This window comes from Corvus moneduloides, chromosome 5 (genome assembly GCF_009650955.1).
Source record: "Corvus moneduloides isolate bCorMon1 chromosome 5, bCorMon1.pri, whole genome shotgun sequence".
In the NCBI taxonomy this organism is placed as follows: domain Eukaryota; kingdom Metazoa; phylum Chordata; class Aves; order Passeriformes; family Corvidae; genus Corvus; species Corvus moneduloides.
Genome location: NC_045480.1, coordinates 66,685,163 through 66,691,960, shown reverse-complemented (window position 1 = coordinate 66,691,960; position 6,798 = coordinate 66,685,163). Strand labels below are relative to the sequence as shown.

Sequence of the window (6,798 nt, the reverse complement as noted above, 5' to 3'; positions counted from 1 at the left end):
CAGCCTTGGGTTTTTTAATGTTGAGAGGAGGTTTGTCAGCCCTGCTGTGAGTTCAGAGTACATCTGGCACTGAATATATGATGGTAAACAGGGAGAATTTCTCTTGCTTAATGTACCAGTGGATTACTGTTGATATATATTTACAAAATTTACAGATGTAAATAAAACATAATATAACCTGTAATTATAGATAATTTAAAATTTTATATATCACAATTTTAGAGATTATATTTTATATATATATATAGTTATTTCAGAAAAATATTCTATGGGCAGGTCTTCTAAGTTGATTACTTGTTCTTAGCATAAGCCAGCTGTGCTGCTTCAGTGTGGGCAAACTCAAGTCCACTATCAGGAGGGCAGCACAAAAAAAAATTACAGTAGTATATAAAAAATAGTATTTAAAACCAATTTTTTTATAGCTTTATATTTAAAACATAACCAGGCTGACTCTTATACTGACTGTAGAGATAAACATTTGCTTGAGTATACTATACTACATAATACATATATAAAATTTTTTTCTATGTGTATATATAAAAAATGTGTATACTTGGAACACGAATGTTTAAAGTGTGTTGCCTGATGACCTGCCCTGTCTCCTGTATTTGCCAAAACATAAAAATATACCTACTTTATAAAATTTCCTTGAGATTTTCTCCTTAAGTATTTGGAAATTATTTTGTGTGTTTTTTAATTTTCTTTCAATCCATCTCCTTAGCATCTTCATAGCAAAAATGGACATTAAATATTGTCTCAAACCTTAATGCATGAGACCAAGGATGGCTAGCGTTGTTAGGTGCTAATAAACACCAGGCATTGTGAAGGGTCTGTAAATGGCACATGGGCCTACTTTACAGGTTTAATTAACCCAGTAATCAGGCATTAGGGTGTCTCTGTATGATGCTGCTGTGTGAATTAAGTACTCACCACTCATTGACTTTTGAAGGACTATAAACAGGGTAATAAGACATGATTTAAGAAACCTTTTGAGAATTAATAGCCAGCTGTATATGGTGTTTGATTAACTATTTAAAAATGTTTGATTGATGCACACTGTCAGCAAATGCTCTACCTAATTGTCCAAGTCACATTGTCCAAGCAGTTGGATTTTATTGCTGATTAACGATGTGTATGTTTGTGCATTCAGTGATGTTTCAGAGGAAAGTCTTCCTTCAATGTCACCTTTCTTTCATTTGCTTCCATCTATAAGCCAGTTCCTCTGATACTATGAAATGCATGCATGAATGATTTTGTGATTGATACACAATCAAAGAATGGCTGAGGTTACAAGGGACCTCCAGAAGTCATCTGATCCCACCCCCCTTCTCAAGCAAGGTCACCCTGAGATAATTGCCCAGGACCACTTCCTTATGGCCTTTGAGTATCTGTGTGGATAGAGACTCTACACCTTTTCTGGGCAACCTGTGCCAGTTCTTGTTCATGATCATAGCAAAAAAAAAATGTTTTCTGATGTTCAGAAGGACACTAGAAGTGAACTTCTAGTTCACTTCATGCCCATTGCCTCATCCTGTCATTGAGTAGCAGTCAAAAGGGTCTGACTGTCTCCTTGGCACACTGCATTCAGATATTTGTACACATTGATGAGATCCCTCCTTATGTGGCATACCATGTATGTTATCCTTGTATCATATATTTAATTTGTCTGATTGTCAAGAAGACTTTTTTATGAGAATGTCCACTCATCCTTTTTGAACTGGACTGATTGTGTAGAGAAGATTTAGTGATTAGATTAATGCACTATCTAATTCTGTTTCCTCTTTCAGAGGGTCTAAAACATTTTGCAGTTTATAACTAAAGGATAAATATGCAGAAAGTACTTTGGGAGGAAAGACCACAAGTTTGACTCTCCCAAATCACAAGGAAGTTTTTCTGCTCACAAGACCTATTCATGAGAGCCTGTTTCTATGATTTCTGCATTCATGGCTGATATGTGAGTACTAAAATCTCCAAGAGGAAAAAATGTGAAAATGCATGCCTCAGAGTTGAAAGGCATGACATGAAAATTTGCATGAACCATGAAACCATCTTTTATGTAAGGTGAATTCTCCATAGTGGTTTACAGCATCTGGAAACTCTTTCTGTATAAAATAACTTCAGGTTTATCTCTGAAAAATATATGTACACAGAATAAGAGGGAAGGAAATATACGGTGTGCTGTGTGTATGTATCTATGTGAATATATCTAAAATCTATATTGACCAAGGAGTAATTTTCTCTATCTTGCTGATGTATATTGTAATTCAGTCACCTTTGCTGTGTTGACAGAATGGAAACTAGTCAGTTTCAATGCTTCTTGCAGTTCGTTGATTTTTCCATTCATTCTCTTCAGTTGAATCAATTTTATTAAGGCATTATTAAGTTTTCCCTTGGAAATGCTAATTTTCTGAAATCAGAAGATTTCCTCCTTATATCTTCATGTGAAATATTTGATTGACTACTGAATGTACTACACAGTGTGCCCATTCAGCCTTGCAGAACACTGACAGATTTGCCTGAGGGAGGGTGAGAATCCCATGCCATACCTCCACAGAGGGCTTGTGCAAGCCATGAGTGAGGGAGCTGGCAAAGGCATCTTTTGACCTTGATTTGATCACCCAAACTCCTTGTTCTGACTCTGTTGATATTCTAAGTCTTAATTTCATGGCCTCTTTTACAGTGTCCAGTCCCCTGGCCTTCTGACCTTTACTTGCAACACTTCCTATAGTGGGGATAAGTATAACAACTTGCCAGATGTTACAGACAGGTAGATGTGTTCTGACAATTCCATATTTTCACAGCTCCGAAGTGTTGACACTACCTTGTACTCGTGAAAGAGCTCCATGCATTCCTTAGATTAATGCTGCTGGGTGCTTTTAATGCATCTGTGATTTCTGTTAAGATTAGTTAGAGAAAATGGTTTCTTTGTAGTAAAGAGCAGCAGATTTTCTGAAAGCAGAAGGATTCTGAGTCCGAGGCTTGAGCTCACAGCCAAGTGACAGTGCCAGAGCCAGAGTTAGTGCCAGTCTTTACCCAAATTTCAGACCAACTTAAGTGAGAACTTCTATAAGAAAGAGCAAAGGAAGGATTTTGCTGTTGATGCAAAGGCATTCTGTCATGAGGGAGGCAGAATGGAAAAAATCAGATGGGGAGATACACTTATACACAGTATGTAAAATGTTCACATGATCTCCACTGTGACTTAGACAAAAAGCAGGTACTTTTACAATGCAGCTGTTAGAAGTGTGAATGAAGTGTAAACATGCAGGAAATGTTTGTTGTAAATTCCTATTTCTCTAATATTTTTTTCTCTTAACAGCTTAATAAAACTTTTTAAGGTTATCAAGAGCATGATAAGGAGGATAAATCAGATGTCTGAATTGATGTAGTCTCACTGTGATGTGCCAGTAGCAGTAATGTATAGTGGGGCTAGGACTGCCTATCATCATTTCTTGTGAAATGGTGATAAGTGCCTGTCATGGTTTTAAACCCAGCTGGAGATGAAACACCACACAGATGCTCACTCAACTCCCCCGCCTCAGTGGAAGGGGGAGGAGAATTGAAGTAATACGTGTATGTTGAGATAAGAACAGTTTAATAATTGAAAACAAAGTAAAATACAGTAATAATGGTAAATAACAATTATAATAATAATGGTAAATAACAATAATAATGGTAAGTAATAATAAGAAGAAGAAGAATAAGAGGAAAAAAACCCCTAAGTGATTCACAATGCAACTGCTTACCACCTTTTTACTGGTGCCAAATCTCACTTCCCCAACCCAGACTGGCCTCTCTTCCAGGTAACAGCCCCAGTTTATATAAAGGACATGGTGCTCTCCAGTGTAGAATACTCTGTTGGGCAGTTCGGGTCACCTGTCCCAGCTATGGTCCCTCACAGTTTTTTGGGTTTGGTCTTGGTTTTTGGAGGTTTTTTTTGCATACCTCCTCGCTGGCAGAGCATGAGACAAGGAAAGGAAAAGCCCTTGACTTAGGATAAATACAACTTAGCATAAATCCCAAAACATTGGTGTGATGTGAACACATTTTCATTCTGCATCCAAAAACCAGCACTGTAACAGCTACCGAGAAGAAACGGATGAAAGCAGGAGAGTAACAAATGAGTTCAGAAATGAAGTGGCACTCTTTCCATTCTGATTTTAGGGACAAAATCCTGCCAATGTTCTGTGTTTTAAGCATTCTGGTTTTTTTTCTCATGTCTCTTATGAAAATATATATAATTTTCAGGTTTTTTTTTTTTTTGTATGTGTCTTTCCCCCTTCCTTCTCCCCAGTTCTGAAGAAAATGTATTTTAGAAGGTGTTTGTTTCCTAGGCAATAAGTATTTGCCATTCAGCCACTTGGCTGCTGTGTTTGTTTGCTTACCCTTTGGATCAACATCTGTCTAGCAGCTTTTAGTGTGCTGGCTTGCCATGCAGTGGAGAATGAGTTCTCCTTCCAAAACCCCTCTTGAATTTGGGTATGTTGGTCTCACTGGAGGAAATCCTGGGGAGAAACAGCAGCAGTGTGAGTCATCCTCCTCGAGGTGTTTTTCAAATGGGAGCTTTGTGAAAGTTGTACTGTGCTGCTTGCTCTCCCAGCACAGCGAAGCAGAAGCTGCTGTGTGTAGGAAGAAACGAGGAACTTGTCACAGGTAATACAAAGACTTTTGAATGAAGTTTGTAAGGAGCCATTAATTCCACAGTGGTTTACTCAACCAACAGAGAGAACAATACCACAGGGCTCAGCCACCTCATCTGAAGTTATGAACTACTTTTCAACATTAAAAGGTATAATGAGTTTTTTTTATTGAAAGATATCATTCTATAAGGACCTCAGGTTTATTATAAACAATATTAGCTTCTGAAAAGAAATCTACCAAACTGTTCCTGCTCATCGCTTTGGCCTCTCCATATAAGCCATTCTTCAGTGCATCACTCTTCTGTTTACCTTTGTGTTTAATTTATGTATGCATTAACGCAGAGCTTAACAAAAACTAATATAACATAATCTATTTTTATTTTATTATGTCAGTCCTACAGAAAAAAGGTGTTTCTTCTGCTTAAGCCTATAGCAGTTACAAAGCAAGATGAAACTTCAAAAATTAAACTGAAGAAGCTTTACTGTCTAAATTAATACCCATTAAATTATACTGTTAGTTTGCACAGCTTGAAGTTTTAGATTTTACTCAAGATCATTACTGCAAAATAAAAACAAACAAATACAAATAGTGAAACACACTAACAGCTTAAACTTGCAAGGTACTTGGAGCACTCATGGCTTTTATTATTAATTTATTTCCTTAGAATAACTGAGATGCTGATAGTAATAAATTTGTATTACTTTAGATCATTTAAGGAATTTTTTTTCTTTGTTCTAATTAAATTAATTTTATGACTGTTAATTTTATTAGTTAAAGAATTCTTGTAGCCATTTGGTTTTAGTCCTTCAAAGTCATCATTAGCTTAGGTTATCCAGTTGGAAATTACAGCTGCAGTGTGAGACATCATGGGCTAGTGACTACAATAGAACTTTCAGATCTTTGAAATATGCATTATAATAAATGCATATTTCAAAGATAATAAATAATAAAACTCCAACTTATTCATACTGGCAAAGATATATTTCTTTAATCCTTCATTGATTTGATTATAGTATGACTAAATTTCCATACAGTGGAAATTATTTGTCTTGGGAAAATAAAGGTAATTAATAATAATAATATTAATAATTTAATTTAATTTTTAATTTAATAAAAAATAATATAGGAAACTGGGCTTCACATAGGTGAGTCATTCTGAGGTGAGTTTTCTGTGTGTCAAAAGTGAAGTGGCAAAGCAAGCAGGGGGTCTCCCTGGCTTTTACTCCTGGATCTTGTCTGGGATACCACTCATGGAGTTGACTGTGTGTTGAAGCTGTGTTGGCAGATATGAGGCTAAGGTAAATGTTTGTGAGGGGAATGGACACTGATGAATACCTAAAGGTGTTTTGGGGGAAAATGTGTTATGTTACAGCCTGAACGTCTAAATATTTCTGCTGAGTGTATATTCCTTTATATACAGTAAGTTGAACTATGGATATGGTTCATCTGTTGTATGATAAGTGTAAAAGCTGAAGGAATCAGATATGTTATATGTGTTCTCTGGAGTTTTAATTGATGTTTCTGTGCACACCGCACAGAAAATATCATACTTCTCTAGATAGGGACAAACCCATTTACACTCTCATCTACTTCTAAAGACATTTGGCTGTCTATTAAGCTCTGCAGATTACTTATAAGACAAGAAGATAGACAAATGGAGTATGCTCATAATTTTGATCTGAAATTTCTTTGCTGATTAATAATTTGCTAAGGCAGTATCAGAGCTCTATCTCACTGTGTAGAGCTAAGATCAGAAGAAAGCCAACAATCTGCTCAAGATCCCATAGCTGGTCATGTAAATCTCTGCTGTGGCCCCTTTAACCATATCAGAAAATAAAGCTATAAAAGATTATTAAAATATATCTGGAGAACAGGATCAAGTCCAGCAAATAGTGCTTGTAGACCCTATGTAGACTGTGCTTACTACTGCTTTCTTATTCTAGTTCATGTCAAGAAATGATTTGGTGTGCTTCTGTAAACCTCTCTACTTTCAGTTTTGCTAAGTGATTTCTTGTTCATTTTCCTTAGAAGCTATTTGGTTTCAGCGAAAATTTATGAAAAGATTAGGTTATGTGGAAAATGAGTATTGAGGAAGGTTGTCCTGATTTTGCCATACTTTTCATTTTCAGAAATATTTGAAATCTTTTTTTGAGAAAA

At 36.0% G+C, this 6,798-nt stretch overlaps 1 long non-coding RNA gene across 1 annotated transcript in view; it reads right to left on the bottom strand.

Annotated features, from left to right (window-relative positions):
* Nucleotides 1-4,349: 4,349 nt before the first annotated feature.
* Nucleotides 4,350-6,798, bottom strand: part of LOC116444767 — a 91,984-nt gene continuing 89,535 nt past the window's right edge. Inside the window, exon 3 of the long non-coding RNA XR_004240478.1 lies at nucleotides 4,350-4,505. This is a non-coding gene — a long non-coding RNA (uncharacterized LOC116444767). The remainder of the gene's footprint in view (nucleotides 4,506-6,798) is intronic.